General features: G+C 42.6%; 1 protein-coding gene across 4 annotated transcripts in view; it reads right to left on the reverse strand.

Moving 5' to 3' along the window:
- LOC118509487 (zwei Ig domain protein zig-8) overlaps positions 1-19,108 on the reverse strand; it is a 239,003-nt gene that overhangs the window by 199,479 nt on the left and 20,416 nt on the right. The window contains exon 3 of one of the 4 annotated variants that reach the window (XM_036050141.1): positions 14,961-15,122. The exons of the other annotated variants lie outside the window; for them this stretch is intronic. The gene's annotated coding sequence lies outside the window, so the exon portion shown is untranslated. The remainder of the gene's footprint in view (positions 1-14,960; positions 15,123-19,108) is intronic. 4 annotated transcript variants of the gene reach the window in all.

The following is a 19,108-nucleotide window of genomic DNA, read 5'->3' on the forward strand; positions in this document are numbered from 1 at the left end:
ATTATAATTTAAAAAATCAACAGCATAGCAGCAGCAACTTGCAGCCCGGTGAAAGACTTTTGCGGGATTTTTCACTCCATATTTTTTAGCTCTGTACAACGTTAACAAAAAACGTGAACGACGACTCTTTGGGTTGTTTTGTTTTTTTTGCCACTGCTTTCTATGTAGCTACGTTTGTGTGTGTGTGCTATATTTCCCGGCATTTGTGTTTTTCTTTTCTGGCAAGCTTACTGGCGGATAGTTTGTCATGGTGCTACAATGAAGTAGTTATGATAAACAGTCCGGTACGGTTGCATCGGCGCCGGAAGCTGGTGCAGTTTGCTGCTCCGGAAAATGGGACAGCACGACGGAAGGAAAAGCAACAACTACAACAGCTACAAAACCCGTACCAACTCAAGCTTCGGAAAACATTCACCGAAAGGTACGGTTGGATGGCTTGCTGCTGGCTATGCTTCGCTCTCGTTCTCTCGTTCCGCTGCAGGTTTCCATTAAACCAACTGCATGCATAAATGCATAAACGCTTCTGGTTCACTGCCAAAAAGCCTTTAAACTAACAAATTTTATGGCGCACACCCGTCCCACGACGGGCCCGGCGTGCCGAACCCGAGTGCCAAAGCGCTCGCCCCTAAAACTCTCGCAAACGACCTGGGAATGAATGTTAAAGTGAAATAAAAGTGAGCATGATTTGGGATTTAGCTCCGAGGTACAGGTGAGTGAGTAAGTAAGTCGCCCAGGAACGTCACGGCAGGCGCAGAAACACACTCGTACAAAATCCAGAAATAATATTCTGGCGATGGAAAGTCACCTCCAGGGCGGGAAGCTGAACAACACGAAACAAGACAGCTGCCCCGAACCGGTCCCTTCTAGCAGCACCTCATCGTTACATCCTGCTGCTTAGTAGTGAAGAAGATGATGCCAAGCACCGAGGGTACATAATCGTCTTTGCGCTGGTCCAATGGAGACGCCCGGTGTTCGAAAGGCGAGTCGAGTAGTTTAAAATATTTGGCCACCGTTTGCAGCGTTTGAAGCCGAGCGCTGTGCTTCGAAAACCTCGACGGAATGGTTTATTTATTCATTCGCTCGGTCGCCACACCGGGGCGTGCCTCAAGATGGCGGACCGTACTGCCAAGGTACTAACTGTGTTCTCACTCCTGTTGAGTCGTCGTCGGCTACGATGAACCTACGTTCGCCCGGCGGTACGCTGGTTTTCACTTCCATCAATAATTGATGCACGATTGTTCGTGTTGGAATTTCGTAGGCGCCCGAGCACTAATGCCGTAATCCTCGGACACACCGTTTCAAGGTCAAAGGTGTAGAGTGGCGCAGGGGAAAGGGAAAGAACAGTGGATGAAGCTAGTGTGCTAGGGCTTGGTCGTGCGTAACGAAATGCGCAAATAAGCGCAAAGGAGGGAAGAGTCTTTGCGAAAACTGAGCTACTATTCATTAATGCAAATGGTGGAATATACTACTTTCGACGCTGGATGTAGAGCAGCAGTATAGAACCAGTGAAGTTTTCAATATTCATTCAGAGGAGTGTAAAATTGATCAATTTTACTTCAAAGTACAAAAGTCATCTGACAATTTAATGCAATAAATTTTAAAGATAACTAAGTCTTCATTTTTAGTATGATCAATATTGATTTAAAAAACTTTTAAAAGAATTTACATTTTTATTAAGAATTATGCTTCCTCACATTTTGAGCTTAAATTCAAACCTTTTCAGGTCATTTAAAAAACAAAATTAGGTCTATTTATCATAAATCACTTAAAAATGTTTCATTTTCTGGGTCCGTAAAGCACTTTCCCTCATAATTAAAATCTAAATCAAATTTTAAACTTTCAAGACATTTTTCGAATGAATGCTAATATGCAGTATTTGTTTATTTTATTAATAATTGAATGATTTTCTTTTGTTTCAAATAACATAAATACGAGTTTTAACAGGGCCACCATACTTTTATTTTGTGTTTTAATATCATTTGGAAATTTTCATTTGTTCGATAAACTACTGGGCGCCTCCATTCAGATAGTTATTATTAATGCGCATGATGGAATTTTCTAATTTTGACGCTCGATGCTTTTCATGGTTGTGTAAATAAGATATTTTTTTTCGTGAAACAAAAATCGCCTGAAGAATTTACAAATTAAATTGTATGGTAATTTAATCTTTAAATTTGACAAAGCCTTTCCTTCAAGCTAGATCTTAATCTTACCCACAAAAAAGTAATCAAAACGTTCCCCACATTAACCGATAACAAATATCGTACACTTCTAACTCTTACTGTGTTCTCCACAATCACTCAACACCCTTTTATCATTTACGTTAACGTATCTCTCATCCTGACGATCATCATCCTCATCATAAGCTGTTCTGTTCTTGTGTTTTTTTCCACCCACATTGGTTGAACGCCTCCCAACTCTTTGACTGGCTTTGTGGTAGTGGCTGATGCATCCAAAGCTCTGTTCCAAGTGCTCCCTTCCGAAACGCAACCCATTAAACGTCCCATGAAACGGGTGGATGCAAGAACCGAAGCTGGCTGGGCAAATAATAATAGACGGATGCTGCTGCAGAAAAGCGGCTCCAGTTGGCACACATACACAGCAACCAGCCAGCACCGACATGAAAGCGAAGCGAGTTTGAGGCAAAAATTATGGCATTTTATTGAAGTTTTCTTCGTACGGTCGGCCAAATACCGGAGCACGTGCACACACAAAAGCTTACGAGGCACACGTACAAATGCACACACACGAAAACACTCATACATGCATGCACATGCCACCATTTTATACTGCAGTCGGTTGCACTTTCTGACCTTAGCGGCGTCGAGCATTGAAGCTTACCGTTGCCTTGTCTCCTTTTCGGGGCACATTTTATGGTGGAGAAAATCGTCCACATCCGTTCCGCCCCAATACTCTCGCCCTGTTCACCCCTAAAAAACAAAGGGAACCCCTTTTCTCCCGCACCCTTTCTACGTTCCTTCCCTGCTCTGCTTTAATGTCTAATGCATCTCCGTGCACTGCGTGCTGTGCTGCTGCTCGTGATACGGCTTGATCGTTGTCTCATGCACGAAGCGAAAAGCAGAGTCACACGTGTTTCCAAGCGTCCACAAACTGCATCCATGCAATTCTCTCTTTATCTCTCGCTCTCTCTCTCTCACACACACACACACTTCACTGACACACAAAAGCTATGGGACAGCGCGTTTTTATCGTCCGCAATAACTGCAATTTCGATGATTTAACATTTTTCCTTTTTATTTATCTGCCGAATATTATGGCAATCGAGATAAAGCTTCACCAATGGTGGAGTGTACCGGGTATTGGAGAGGAGGTGAGGAAAAGACGTGCAGGTGGAGCGGTGGGATTTATTTTTCTTTTCTCATTTTATAGATTTCAGACAGCTCTTTGCCGTTTGCCAGATTACGGGTTGTATTTAGAGAAAATGGTATTGGGGTGTGCGTGCATGTGTGTGTGTGTGTGTGTGTGTGTGTGTGTGTGTGTGTGTGTGTGTGTGTGTGTGTGTGTGTGTTGGGTTTATATTTTTTATATCCTTCAGTTACAGCTGTTGCCTTCGGGTTGCATTCGGTGAGGTTGTTTTTCTGTTTGCTATCGTCTCTTTTATGTGGCCGTTTGGTATTTTATATCGGACTTTAGCGTTTTACAAAGCATGCTGCCCGGGTGCCATAGGGCGAACTGTTTAACGTTTGACTGAAAGCTTTACGGATTGCGTTTGTTGGCACGCCTCGATGCGAACCGTTTTAATCCTTGTGACAAATACTACCAAAACCAAATTCGATGAGTGCAGTCACTTTTCTGTGTGAGAGTTTATACGAACGCAACTTTTTCATATCGAAATTAGTGTTGAGTTGCTTATTGTTAAGGCCTTTTTCAGGAACCAAAAACTAAAAAACGCTTTTCAATTAAAAACTTCTTTATTAAACTGTATTGCAAACCAATCCAACTGTTGTTTATTGAGATGTATGATCATTCAGATATTTTTATTGGTTCGATCAAATACAGGGCGTCTCCATTATATCGAATGCCCATTTCTAAAAAAGCTCAAACGCGTGCGATTCCGAGGTGTTTTAAGAGACAGCTCATAGTATACCACACTTCTTTTTGCCTTCTCCTATTTCAAATAATAATATTTATTACTTTATTATTTACGTTAAATCTGCCACGTTTCATTCAATGAGCATGGACAATTTCTTGTTTCGGTCTTCTCCAAGCGTTTTACTTGTGTTAGTCTTATAAAAGTTCAAAATCAGCAAAATCGTTACAAATATTCCTTTGTTCAATTTGTTCTTTTAATAACATCAATCACAATGTTCTATTTACTGTTTAATTTGCATAAGTCAAGTACTGGGCGCCTCCATTAAGAATGTGTTTTGTTGCTTAAAATCCATAAAAAAACTCCTTTGAATAATCTACCATAATTTAGAAAAAAATCCAATTTGTTATTTTTGATTGTAATTGTAATCGTTGTATTTAAAAACGATGATGATTTTTTTTATCAAATTGTCATTCAATAGTCAATGTAACCCTTTAATCGCAACAGCAAACGACATCCACCATAATTGTTGAACCGTTTGGAGTAATCTTTGACAACTTGACGTTTGAATTATGTGGTTTAATTTTCGGTACGTTCCACCATTCCACACCACACCAATCCGAAAAAGGAAATCCAAAAGATTTGCCACTTCTTTAACCTCGTTCATGTTTGCATTCACCCGTCCGCAAAAAAAAGAAAGAAAAAGCCCCGAATCCTTAAACCCATACACGCTCCTGCTGGGCTTTCGATTGGTCACGTCATCTAAATTAAACCTCTTATCAAGGTTTCCGTTTGCATTGCTTCTCCATCAACGAATCCTGCCGTCGATGCATTTCGGGTTGGCAAAATGAAGCACCGTGGAGCAAGGAGAAAAAAAAGGGAACCATAATCTTCCCGTTCTGTGCCGACGACTGACCTTGTCTGATTTCTGGCCAGCTGGTGCCACGCTGTATAATGCACCCGATAGCATTGCACCGGCTGACCTGCTGATTTCTGGTTCACTCGAAAATCCTTAGCAGCACATCGCACCACGGTCAGCTGTTAGGCGCGAGGGGGCGGTGGGACTAAACCATCCGAGAAATGTCGATTCACTCCCATCGCCACCAAACCATACCGTACCGTACCGTGGTGCTATTGCTCTTTTCTACTAGCCATCCATTTGCCCATTTCTAGCGCAAAACCAACCCACGTTTGCAATTCAAAACCCCCGAAAGCCCGGCTGGCGGTGTCGATGCTGCTTCCAATTCGATCCGCTCTTTTATCGCTTTTCCTTTTTAAGTGAAAATTCGATTTCATGGAAATGAATCATTCAACCGGAGCGTGCAGAATCGGACTGGTTGGGAGGATGGTTCTTTTTTTTTCTTCACCGGTGGATCGGTGGACTTGGTGGCCGAATTATATCCACCCACCCGAGCGAAATGGTTTGCCGGTTGGTGGGCGGTGACATGGAAAGTAGCAGGGAGGAAGGTGCTGGCATGGAAATGATACCATGTGGAAAATTGAAGCTGGAAAAATGTTGCTGCCAAAGGTTTACGCTGTGGTCGATAAAAAGGCACTTTTGCGTTGGTTGGTTGACAAGCGAGGTGAGCGGGAGCTTGACCCTGTTGGTGTCCGACGGGGTTTGATGATATGTTGGCGTGTTGGTGGTTGATCTCTGAAAGGATTCTGCCGAGTATCCGCAAATGTCCCCGGGGAATCATTTGAATATTGAGCAGAAGCGCAAAAGATGTCAACCTTTGCTTAAAGCTTTCGTAGGACGCCTTTTGGGAGAAATTGCATAAAATCGTTGAGGCAGTTGACAAGATCCGTCTGAGCTTGAATCTTAATATTTGAATCAAAAAGGAAAGCGAGTCTCAGATATCAGGGAGAAAAATTTCTTTGATGTTATTCCTCACCAATAAAAGCTAAGCAAAATATGTTTAAACAACCTAAATGCACCAATCACAACAAGGACAACACGTTAAAAGCCTAATAGAAAGCAATCAACTAAACCTTCAAACTCTGATTCATCTCTATAAAAAAAGACTAAGTCGTCCAAAAGGTCGTTTAATTTCCCCGATCATTGCTTTGATGTGATGAGCCGAACCCTTGCTGAAACCTTGCCGTGAGGGCCGGTTCGGGACACTCGCGAAAAGCCTTTTATTCAGCTTTCCCTCACCATTCAGCAGCAATATCATCGGGACGAAAACCTGCTCCCGAGCAGCACGAAACAAATCCGACAGCAATAGGCTTGTGACTGTCCTTTTCCTGTGTGCGAGTGTGTTCTTTTTCTTTCCCCGTTTACTGTGTGGGTGAATGTCGTTTTGTTGACGCTGCACTACACAGAACCATCTTTTGCCAGCCCGAAAATCGATGGCCCATCATCATTTTGCCCGTGACAAGGGTTATAGTATTATAAAACAGAAAAGTAACAGACAAGGCACGAGAAAAAAAACTCACACACACACACATACACACTAAAATGGAGGAAAAAAAACTGGCAAAAACCAAACAGGGTGGACAATTTTTCTTTTGATGTCACGATACGCCAGGACGCTTATTCCCGGGTTCGAACGTTGCGCGCCAGACGTACGATGCACGGGCAAAGCTGGCAAAAAGGGACCGGCTCACAAACACTAGCCAAGCCCAAGGAAAAGAGGGCAGCAAACCAGCTTCGTTCCGGGTGCTCCGTTCCGGGAGGTTTACTTCGAATGTTTTGCGGAAAAGCTTGACACTTTTCTTTCCTTCTCGCCATGTGCTCAGAGTGCCCATCGCTCGTTGTTTGTCTCGGCTGTCGAATTATATTTGTTCTTCAACTTCAGTGTCATCTCGGGAAGGTTGCTTTTCTGGGCGTCCCGAAAAACTCGGCCGTCTTTAAACTCGAATAGCGTGTCCGCTCTTGTTAAAAATTCATTACCTCTTTCATCTTTGGAGATTTTTCCCTATCCGAATCGCCGTTTGTTTAGGGTTACGCGAGACGAATCGGACAACGGCAAACAACACTCACAAACGGAAGAAGGAACTTAAGATGTGTTTGGGGTTTGGTTGAAGGACAACCACAAAAAAGGGACTTCGAAACGAAAAAGCTTGACTCGCGTTTTTGGCGTTTTTGACAAGTGACGTTGCGGAGGGACAGATTTTTCGTTTCTTTTCTTTCGTTAGTGTGTTGGCTGAAGCGTGGTGGTCCATAGTGATAGAAAATTATTATTTTTGCTTACAATTCATTGTTGATTTCTCAAGGCGCAAAATTAATAGTTTTTTTTTTTTTTTTTTTTTTATTCATAAAGAACGGCCTGGCCGTATTGCTAAAATTAATAGTTGAAGGTGGGCGAAAGAGAAAGGAAAATTAGTGCCTCTTGTAGATCATTCTTTTGATTAAATTGATCACTTTTATAAGGCCAATCGCAGTTAATCAATCCTGAAACTCTTTTGAAACTTTGAAAAAATCTTGTGATGTTTAAGATAATAAATGAAAACTAATAAAAATAATTCCATCAAAAGCAATAAAATTGATTTCTCAGATTCAATATGGTTGCCTTAACATATATAACTTTCCCAAAGATTCGAAATTAATCAAAAAATTTAGAAGGATTATTGGGAAAGACCAGTCAAAACCGGAGAACTTTTTTTACCTTTCTACATAACTAATTAACTGTAACTTAATAAAATAACCTCATTAAATTTCCCTGATACTCAACAAGGTTTCTAAAACGAACCATCAATATATTGGATATATTGGTTGGCTGAAATAAATATTGTTAAAACCATCTTCTTCTACGTTGGGACTACAACCTCAAGAGGCTTCGGCCTTCCATTTTTGACATTTTGAGATATTTTATCCGTAGCTGGATACTCAATCCTGTGTTCAATGAGACGATTTGTCTGCATGGGACTTGGAACCGGTCCTGCCGCGTGAGGACCGACAACGCAGTCGTCTCGGCAATCGGAACGCGAATTGTCAAGAACAGATCTAGGAGCAATCAACAGGTTTAGTTTTGATGGACAATGCAAAAGCATTTGAGTCTATTCGGCGAGTTTATGATTATTTAAGTGCATGTTTTTCTTTTTAAATAATATTTTCGATTCCAATATAATATCTTCAAGCACTACTAAGAGAATAAAAAATAAACATTATGGTTAAAATATTATTTACTTTCTGAGATCAGTCATTTTTAATCTAGCAATGCTTTATAACGAATTAATCTATATTCAGAAGCACGCAAGGAACAAATTTGAGGAAAAAAATGACTAAAGTTTCTTTTACGCACCATCCTATTAAAGGCTTTAAGTGAACCGCTCGCACAACAGCAACAAACAGTTCAGCATCAATTTTCTTCACTCTTGACACATTTCGATTCAGTGCGCTGCTATTGAACCAGACTCAAGGAGACTTAATCCAATCGGACTGAAACCCATCCTCCAGAACCGTTGACCCAAAAGGAAATCTACTTTAATCCATTCCGTTCGCTGGCACTTGCTCAATGCAAGCACTTGCGGGATAAAGGCTGAATGGTAACAGCAATCAGTGCATCTGCCAAGAATCAGCTACTCGAAGCAGTCGAAGCAACATGCATTCAAGCACACACACTCACACACATAGAGGGCTTCAGTACACACAATGGTTGATAAATGATGAAGAGAGTGTGTGAGAGAGAGTAAAAGAGTAAAAAATCCATTTGATTAATGAACAATCCCACAGACACCGCTCTTGGCAGTCCTTCCAATTTTTTTTTGCAATGTTTGTCTGATTGTGTACATGGGCCAATGTCTGTAGCACACGTGGTTCACCGCTGATTGGCTGCCGTTTGTTTAAACAACTTCGCGTCCTTGAGGGATCCAACCGGGACAGACATCCCTCGGCATGGGCCACCATTTACAATACATCTTCCCGCCGGGTCTTACCCATCCAACAGCTGGAATGGGCGCGGTCGGGCAAGTCCATAAAACTGCTCCGCAAATTTACCGTAAAGCGTAACACCAGCTACCGAGCGCTCATAATAAAGCTGTAAATTTTCTTACAATACCATAAAAGATCGCACTAAATTATGCGGTCGGATATGGTGCGTGGTTGAAGGGCGCTGGCGGACGAACGGAACAATAGAGGAGGGTGAGCATTAAAGGATTTAGCTCAAGCGATTAGAAATTTGCGTCCCCCGAGCAGGGAATTTTCGGTGCGAATCCTTACAATTCAATGGTATGGTTTAAATTATGGCTGTTTTAGTATTACATTGAAGTACACTCTTTGTGCAGTTTTTGTTTTTTTGCATTGCTCTTCTTCTTGCTACTGGTGATGTTTGCTTTTGCGTCGTTCGGTTGAGCTGCGTTTGTAGGTAGTTTCGTTTTAACGGTTCACTGTATGAGTGAATGTGCCCACGGGAGGCACAACATGATGGTTTGCTTGTAAAACATTTTTAAAAGAGTGCTTTCTAGATAATTCATTGCTGGTTGATGGTAAATGGTAAATCTTAATGTGAGTGAGGTGTGCCCGTTGAGCTCCTTTGAGTGGAATGTTTGACGTCTTGGGAATATGCTTTTGTTGTGAGACTTTCAATATGATTGAAGCGTATCCTTGCGGTCTGTCAAGATACCTGGAGTCTTAAGGTTTTTTGAAGCATTCCTATATATTTTGGGTTTCTTCGGTAGGTCTTTTGAAGCTTTCACAGAGTGTTAAGAGTCATAAGTTCTTAAAGCTAATTTCAAAATTTATCGATTTTCTTTGTTTTTGTCTAAACAACTTTTTTCTATTTTGCTTTTCAAACAATCTAAAATTAAAACTAAATATAATCGGAAATTTCTTTAAAACTATAGGACGGAAAAATACAGAGAGCTCAAGGTTTATTGGCAAGTTACGGTTCTGTTTAAAATGCGTGTATGCCTTGACATATCAATAGAATCGAAACGTCAATCAAAAGCTAACGTTTTGGTCTGAAACACTAAGGTTACCAAGGCTTTGGCTCTATGTACCAAAGCCGAATAGAGACCGTAATCGATGCCAAAGACGAAAATTTTGAGTAATTGTTGTATAATCTTTGGTCCGGCCCAGTGATATAGGCGACAATGGTGCCGGTCTTTATACGGCAGGTTCGGGATTCAAATCTTATTTGTACCATTCCCCCGCAGTGAGGACTGACTATCCAACTACGTGGTTTCAGTGAGTCTAGTAGGCCAGAAATTGATCACATGACCTAAGCGATTTTTAGGTCAAATAAGAAAAAGAAGTAGAAGATCGTTGAAAACAGTTAATGACCGACTTAAGCATATAATTGAAAATTCTTATAAGTAGGCTAGTGATGGTATTCGATTGAAGTAAACTAGGAAAACAATTTTTTTTAAGATAAAAGGACATCAAAGAAAGGCTTGGATAAAAAAAATACAAATTTAAGCAGAAACACGAGAAAATAAAAATTTAACCTAAAACTGAACAAAACAAGGAAAAAATAAAATAGAACATAGGAAACGAGAAGAAAACCAACACAAGCGAAACATCTGAGGAAGGTCAATATTCTGATAAACGATACAACATTTAGGACAGAAAATATGATTCTTAAACGTTGAGAAATAAAAAGTTTGAAAGATTTTATTAAAAGTATCAATCTAAAACTGATAAATATTTGACAAGATTATCACCAACAAATTTATAGAAATTTCGATTTGTTCGATTTGTTTGACCGTTTACTTGTCAATGATATCGATGAAAAATACATCTAATTGTTTATGGTCAAAATATTTTAACAATATTATTATAACACTTTCCAAGCTTTCACAGCATCTGCTTTCATCGCCATCAACCAGTGTTACACCAACCATCATTACCTTGCTTCGCACCGTAAACTCACCTTACCCTTCCCAAGATACGCTTCCTCCCGGCCAGCTGCTTCGGAAAATACTGCGCTCACATTAAAGAATCCATTTTGTGCATAATTGCAGCAGGCAGAAGAAAGCCTGGCACCGGCACAAAGCGCCAGTACAGCGAAATCCTTTCACAAAAGTCGATATTATTGCAACGGCTGGCACTTACCGTTAAGCCCCGGACGTGTTCGCCACACCGTTCGCCACGAGAAGCGGTCGGTCGAACGCAAGGATGGGAAGCCCTGAGGGTCGGTCGGTGCAATTGCTTCCCCATGGTGGGAAAAAGAAGCTTACCATTTACCCTCCGCACCGTCCACACCATCCTCAACGGCCCGAACCGGCCGAGCCATTATGCTCACACGTCTTTATAACGAGTGGCGAAAGATAATTGTAACCTAACAAAGGTGTTTTCGAGCGCGTTTCCCATTGGCAATGGTTTTGACGGAAAACGTGAATGTTCGTCTGTCTACGTGTGTGTGTGTGTGTGTGTGTGTGTTTGTGTGCGTCCGCTCTATTTCCGGAACTAGTAAGAGCCACGCCAGATAGACCGTTTGCTCGTCTTTTAATTATTTTCTCCTTTTCCTCTTCTCTTTTTAAGCGGGGCCCGTTCACTCGCCTCGCTGTAAAAACAAATTTTTCCGCTAAACGAAAAACGCAACACCGACGGGGCAATGCGCGGTTCCGGACTCTTACCAAAGCAAACGATACGCTGGCGATAAATGGTGGACGAGCATGTAAAAGTTTCTGCTCGTTTCGTACATATCGTCCTTTTTTTTTACCACGCTCGGTGCCGAATGACGCCATCGAAGTGTCATGCTGGCGCCAGAAAATTGTCCTCAGCGCTAGTAAAGTTCTCGCTCCCCCCCCTCCCCCCCCAAACGGTGCTGTCACATGGTCGCCCTATCTTGCGCGTCGAATGTCGCCTATCAGCACGCGGTAAAGCGCTGGGATTACAACAATTATAACCGGTAACGGTTGAATGGAAATATTCAGTGAATAAAATAAAAGTACTCCAATTTAGGGTGCCACCCAACCCACCATCATCATCACCGCTACTACACCATCAACATAAGGCTTTGTTGGATGGTTCCCATTTGATGCTCTGCAAATTCCTGCTTTCCATCCCTCGGAGGGAGTAAATGGAAAATACTTTCACAGCTAGGCGAATAGACGAAAGTCGCATGTCTCGTGTTTGCCAGTATGCGTGTAGCAGTGGTGCGCCTTATGCTTTCGGGTGGCTTACATGCACATACCGAACGTCTATAAACATATTTTTATAAAGAAAAAACCTGTTCCCTGTTGTACAGCTGTTTCTCGCTCCGGCCGGGGCTGGGACACCGAAATGGTAACGATGTCGATTAATTATGATTTTCGTTTTTCATAAAATTTTATCACCAACACTAGCCCCCTCCGTTTGTTGCCGTTGCTCTAAACTGGGCACGAGAGGTCGTGTGTGGCTTTGCTCCATAGCAGCAGCAGCAGCAGCAGGTTGTTTTCGCACCGGAAAGGAGACGAGAAGCCGCCGGTTCCGGTGGAATAATTATCGAGTAATCAAGGTTCGGTCGAACTGGGCAAGGCTTAAACAACCGGTACATGGTCGACCGGTTGCATGATGGGTCGTTTGTTCGTGTGCTATGGGTGAATAATTGTACCGTACCCGTCCGGAATGGTGTCAATGAAGTGGAAATGGTATGCCTTTTTATCAATCGTAGGCAATCTTAGGGGTGTGAAATCGGGTTTCTTTGCTAGAAAGGGTGGTTGTTTTGGTACAAGCTGTACATTGTTGTTATGTTCTAAGACGTACTTAAGAATTCGTAGTTTAATAAATGATTTGAAGTAGCTATCAAGGTTTGACTTTTAATTACAGAGCAGTTATAACAAAACTCAAAATTAATATTACACTAACAAATGACTATGGGGCAGTCCGGTGGCAGAGGCGATAATGGCGCCGGTCTTCACACGGCTGGTCCGGGGTTCAAATCCCATTCGGACCGCCTCCCCGTACGCAGAGCTGACTACATTGCTACGGGAAAAATCAAGTCACAGGGAGCCAGAAATGGCAGACCGAGACCTCTCGAGGTTGTAGTGCCAAGAAAGAAGAAGTAGAACAAATGAATATGGATTGTAGTTATGTTCTAAATGAAATACAAAATATAAAATATAAATTAAATTAAAAAACACATCAAATCTCTCTTTAACAGAAAGTACCATATGAAACTATTAAAATTAAAAGTCCTTGGCTGTAGCATGTGCTGCGCTGCTCTTAGTGTACAAAGCAGCTATTGTCAGTGTCAGTCGAAACCGTATCATGTCGATTAGAATAAAGAGATTGATGTTGCAAGATTGTGGAGTAAGAGTCATTTCTCTGTGAAACGATTCCTATTATCATAGTGACATGGATGTCTGATAAAAACATCGATAAAAACGAATATTGCTAATAGTAATCGATATATTAAACCCTATTTAAATCGTTTCTCCACGCATAGAGAATCGAGGTACAGATAACTATGTTAAAGAAGAAAGATATAGCAAACCAAGACATCTCGCAGTAGCAGTACAACTTAAAACTTAAAATAGTTTATTAGAAGCGATCATTGTGAAGACCCACCTCTAATACAAACAAAGCTCGATCCTCGTTACTGACAGAGTTATTGTCATGAGAAGAAACTTGGAATTATGTTAGTCTTACAATTCTGCTCGACACACTTACTACAATCGCAATACATTTTCCATTCATTCTTAGAAGAATATTTTCAAATAAGACATTTTTTTAGGCTTTATAGATTGGATGAAAAGAAGCACGATACGAAAATTAACACACCAAGAACGTATTGGGAGGAATAACTTTGCCTGCTTAAATCCTTCTATAAAAGAACTTTGTATTCCATTACCGGCTATATTTGTTAATTAAAATGGATCTTTCATCAATTTGTTCGCAAAAAGCGACGAAAGCCACCCGTTTTTTCTTATCCGCTTTGTTTCAACTAATGAAGCAACGAAAGCGTAGCATAAAGCAACTACTTCATACACAAAGCAGCAAAAACGCGCCATCTTGAAAAGAAAAGATACACTTCCCAAGAATGCATCCTTTAAAACCATCCCCCCCCCCCCCCTCTTGAACTCTACTGCAGTAGAAGCGCTCAACTGAGCCCTATCGAGCCTCCGTTAATCCTTTTATCATCACCATCATCAGCCCGACCGAGGCTCGAAGTGGCGAAAGCTCCGGAATGGACCGAAATCAATTTCCATGCCATGCGGCCATCAATGTCTTAGCGCGGTCCGTCGGGGTAGCAATCGGCAATCCGCCAACAGAAACCGCCCCGAGTGATTATTCTCTCGGGTCCGTCGACCAGGCCGGGCCCTGATGCGCAAAACCCCGGAGTAAGTGTATTGCAATATCGGCCATGGTGAAACCGGAGCGACAGCGTAATCCCATCGTGCCGGTTCTAGCGAACTGTCGGTTCTTCATTTTGTGCATGAAACGGTTCTGCCACCCTCGTGCGGTTCCTGCTGACCCCGGTATGGAGGAGTCAGCCTGTTTTTGTCTCGAGTGCTTACTGTGCCATCTTAATCCCTTCAGCGCTTGATGCTGCGTTGGTTTTATATGCGGCACCAGACGCTAGCTCCACTTGCCTCCACTTCTGCCCAGTTTCCCTCATCGCCTCATCTGCCGCAAGGAGAGCAAAGTCGTCTTGAAGATTTTTAATTAATTACGTCGATTGAGCGCCGGACGTCCGGAAGCACCCGCTGGCAAGGGTGTGAGTGTTGAACGCACAAATCCTTTTTGGCGTACTTTTCCCACAATCGCCAGCTCGAATCACTACGGCCAGCAGCGTGGTGCCTTGAAATTGTTTTCCTTTTTTTTCATCTCAAGAATAGCCAGAAGCGAGAAGCGAGAAGATAAACCAGAACCAGGAACTTTTAAAGAAACTTCAAGATGGTTCCGATGACCTAACCTGGCCGGATTGTGTGTTGAGTGTTGGAATTAAATTCATTATGGCTTACATTGCTGCTGAACAGGCTGGCGTTCGAAGAAGTTCAAGCTGTTACGTGCTTCAACCGCCAGTATTGTTCGACCTACCTGTGCGCCGTTACCGTACCACTAAAACCAAAGCTCTCAAGACATTGACATTGGCTCTTCTTTGTCACGTGCGGTCGCCAAAGGCATGCAGCAGCCGATCAAGTGGTCTAATTAAATTGCAATACTCGACGTGAGTACGGCCCAGGGAGCAGCACAGCGTACCTGTAAATAGAAAAGAGAAATCATTCGGTTAGTATCGATTCCTGTACACCGCAAAACTCCGGCCAGCACAATGGAGCGTAATCTGTCGCATAACACAATTACAGGCAAGCGTTGCAGCCGTGGTTTACCGTGCAACTGAGGAAGGTAATGGAGATCCTGGAGAAGGCTTTCCCAAGAAGCGGGAGATGATTACAGATTGCGGTACCGTTTTCCTACTCTACTACCGTTGGCTGGCTGGTTGACCGAGGCAAATAAGTAGCATCCCGGCGCTGTGTTTCTCTGCGTGGCGCCAACATCCTCTACAAGGGCTGTGGTCTCAAGAATCGACCATCCAGCAGAGCGGATGGATGGATGGATGCTTTGCACAGTTCTGTTTCATCGCCTGACGGAACACGGAACCCAACACTGACCATCGTCACCGGGACGCTGGTCAATAGATCGTCTTCGGCACTCTCCACACCCGGAAGGATGTCGGTGCGAAGCTATTGCCAGGCCAATAGCTCGGTTGCTGCGCTTCATGGGGTTCGGTACGAGCCAAAGCGAAAAAGCCTGACCAAGGAGTTTGCTACTTCGAAGAAGCTATTTTCAGGTTGAATTATTTCTTCACAGCACAAAACGGCACAACGCACTACGGTGAAGCGGACAAGATGTCCCGGGTGCCCAGAACGATTCCGTTGTTTGCGGTGGGAAAATGTCGAACGAACAAGCAATGAAAAGCTTTATTGTGGTGTTGCAGAGCCGGCATTCCACTCTCGGCTGGTAGCATGTCCGATTGGCTTTCCGACCGTGCGGTGCTGATTAGGGACATTCGGTTAGGAGATGCAAAAATGTGCGAATGTCAAATGTTAAGCCTTGGTTTGACTTTTATGCATTTTTTGATGAACTTCCAAGGTGAGAAAACTCTAATTTTATGTATATTATTGTTTTTTTAAATAAGGGATTAACATGAGAATTGTGGTGAGTGTATTAACTGAATTAGTACTTAATAAGTTTAACAAAAAATATTTACTCTTTAATTAATATTTTTTAAGCAAAGTAGTCCACCAGTAAAGATTTTTTTAAATAATAAATAAAATACGTTAAGGCTAAGAGAGTTGCTACAGGTCATATCGGTTACCTTAGGTCTTACTAGACTCATTGGGCCCAAGTAATTGGATAATCAGCCCGCCCTGTTAGGAACAGGCCAAATTGAATGTTCAAGGAATATGGGATGTAGGCCTCCAACAGTTATAGTCTCTTTTTTGTGGAAATCTTTCATAAGGACCCACAATTACATTGCAAACAACGAGACCACCCCCTAAGTACTCCCGGAGTCTAACCAGCTGTAGTCTTTTCCTGCCTCAACTGCCTCTCTTAAATTAGCAGCTTGTTTATTGCTTGCAGTATTCTAGTAGATGTTTTTATTTATGAGACATGTCTAGAAGCCGCAAAATGACCCCTTTTTTAAGGTGTCAGTTAAAGCTCATCACCAGTTGCCGTTTAAGCTAATGAGACTAGAGATACGTTGGTAACTGCCGTATCTCTAATCTCATCTGCCTGTAGAAGTACCCCAGAGGAGTAGAATACTTCACTTCAGTTTATTGCTGATAGCCTGAACCACCTGTAGCCTGTACCTTTTCTTTCTACGAGAATACTTCAATGTTGCAGACGGAACATGATGGTCTTGACGATTTCTACGATATTAGGCCAGTCGCTACGATAAAATTTCACTTTTACTTTCTTGTTCACTGGCCCCGACAAGCGACGACAAACAACAATGAAACGTGGACATTCGAAGACAACGAGCGTCAGAGTTTCGTGTTCAGCCCGGCACTCTGGGCATTGTGATTTCCTGGTAAGTTTCAGGTCTACGAGGTAACCCTGGAAGGAACCGTGCCCAGCCAAAAACTGTGTTGTGTTGAACTTGACCTCGAGAATTAGATGACGAGTGCCAACATCTCTTGGGGATGCAACTCACTTCTGTTGCGGCGTCTAGCATAAGGGCGCAGGTACGTCAACATTACCTTGGAGTGAATAACCGGGCTATCAACACGGACACTGCTCGGCTGGATTTCCAGTCCTTAAAGTTACCATAAAGTTACCAGATACCATGGAGAGTAAGTTGCTTAAGTCTATTCAAAGGTTAACAAAAGTTTTCTTATAAGCTTACTTTGTATGATTTCTTATTGATCTGTTCTACCTTAATTATTGAACCTGACAAAATTATTGATACAAAATAAATTACAACCAAAATACATTTATATCCATGTCTAACAATTCAATAACCTTTCCATATCCTTCTATGTGCTCGATATGTCATAAGGGCCGATCATCTGAACCCCATTTAACAATGCAAAAGTTAAGATACCCCCGCTACCGATTGTTCATCCGTAGCCCCAATTTGACGATCATCAATCAAAAGTCCAACAAAGGTGACGGTTTCCCTCACCACAAAGCGGCCATACACACACGCCCGTACACCCCATAAGACTAATTGTCGCTGAACGGGCAATCGATCACAGTGGAGCCTTTTGTGTCATGGTTAATTGAATGATAGCAGCAATAGTGTTGATAAGCAATGTACTACAACAACAAAAAAACACAATCGAACCAGCAACGACTTTCATGGTTTTGCCCCAAGGTTGTGTACCTCAATTATCCACATGACGTAAGATGGAAACAGTTTTTATTGCACCGTTCTTGCTCATTACGGATTCGAATGGAATTGTCGGGTTTTGAAATATAATTACCATTTCCTTCAGCAGGCAGACACTTTCTCGCTCGCTCTCGCATAGTCGTTAAGTCGTAATGTATTCTGAAGATTTTATGCGGTATTTGTCGGTGGTGAAAGCAGCTGTGTAGTAATTTCGCTTCCGGCGACCGATCTGCATTTTATTATTACGGCTCAATGAAGCTTAATCCAAGATTATAATCCTTCGTGTGATTATTTTGGACTGCTTTTTCGCTCGCTCTCTCTCTCTCCGTATTAGGTTTTGAACACCCAATTCCAATAGTTAGAAAGCTATCTTCCGCATTGTTCCGCGTTACCATGGAAGCACAACAAGGGAAAGCCTTGAATTTTATTCCTCACTGTATGCGTGCACTACGTGAGCGTGTGTTTGTACCCTGCAATGCTCGGTTCGATCGATTTTCCGACTTCAAATAGATCTCGCAAGCCACAGTGCCTTTACCACAGAAGACTTCCCGCCGGTGGGCCGACATTCCGCCAAGGTACTGCCACTGCGAAGCGATGTGTACCGCGCTGGGAAAACTCATTTTCCAGCGAAACGACCAGCCCGTATCATCAAACGCGGATGTGCGGATGAATGTTGCCACTCGTCTCGGCTTTGAAGCTTCTAGCAATTTAACAAAACTGCACAGCATTGCGAAGTTGAATGGCATCGGCGTTGGGAAAACTATTGTTGGTTTCGATCGATGCTTTCCGGTTGGGTTGAGGCTTTCTTTGATGTTGCCACCGTGTGGAGAGAAAATTCGAGCACTCACACAACCACCCAGACAACGAATAGTGATGTCATCGGGAGTTGGCAGGATCACTTCTCCGGTGTCGTCAATTTTGTTAGTGTTCACCTCCGACCCCTTTGCCTTTCACCCTGCAAGACACTGTGGTGTCTGTGGTGGGCTGACTTTCCTAAACGCCGAGTTTCCTAAAGCAATAAAAGCTACACCAGCCGGCATTGTTTCTCGTTAAGCAAAATGGTTGGAAGAAATGGCAGAAGGAGAAGGAAACGAACACATCAAAAAGACTATTTAATACTTCCTGCAAATATAACGCCGGTTATGAGTGGCACAGAACATTCCCGGAATAAAATCTATCTTTCGTTCCGAGTCGGAATGTATTCCGGCTTGCACGTTGCGTGCACTGATTTGGGGACTCGATGGGTGACAATCGGGCGAGAGAAAGACGATTTTAATATGGCTGCAAAACAAAACGATCTGAAGAGATTTCTGTTTCAGTGCTGGAAGTGGTAAGCTTTAAAGCTGCGTGT

Source organism: Anopheles stephensi, chromosome 3 (genome assembly GCF_013141755.1).
Source record: "Anopheles stephensi strain Indian chromosome 3, UCI_ANSTEP_V1.0, whole genome shotgun sequence".
In the NCBI taxonomy this organism is placed as follows: domain Eukaryota; kingdom Metazoa; phylum Arthropoda; class Insecta; order Diptera; family Culicidae; genus Anopheles; species Anopheles stephensi.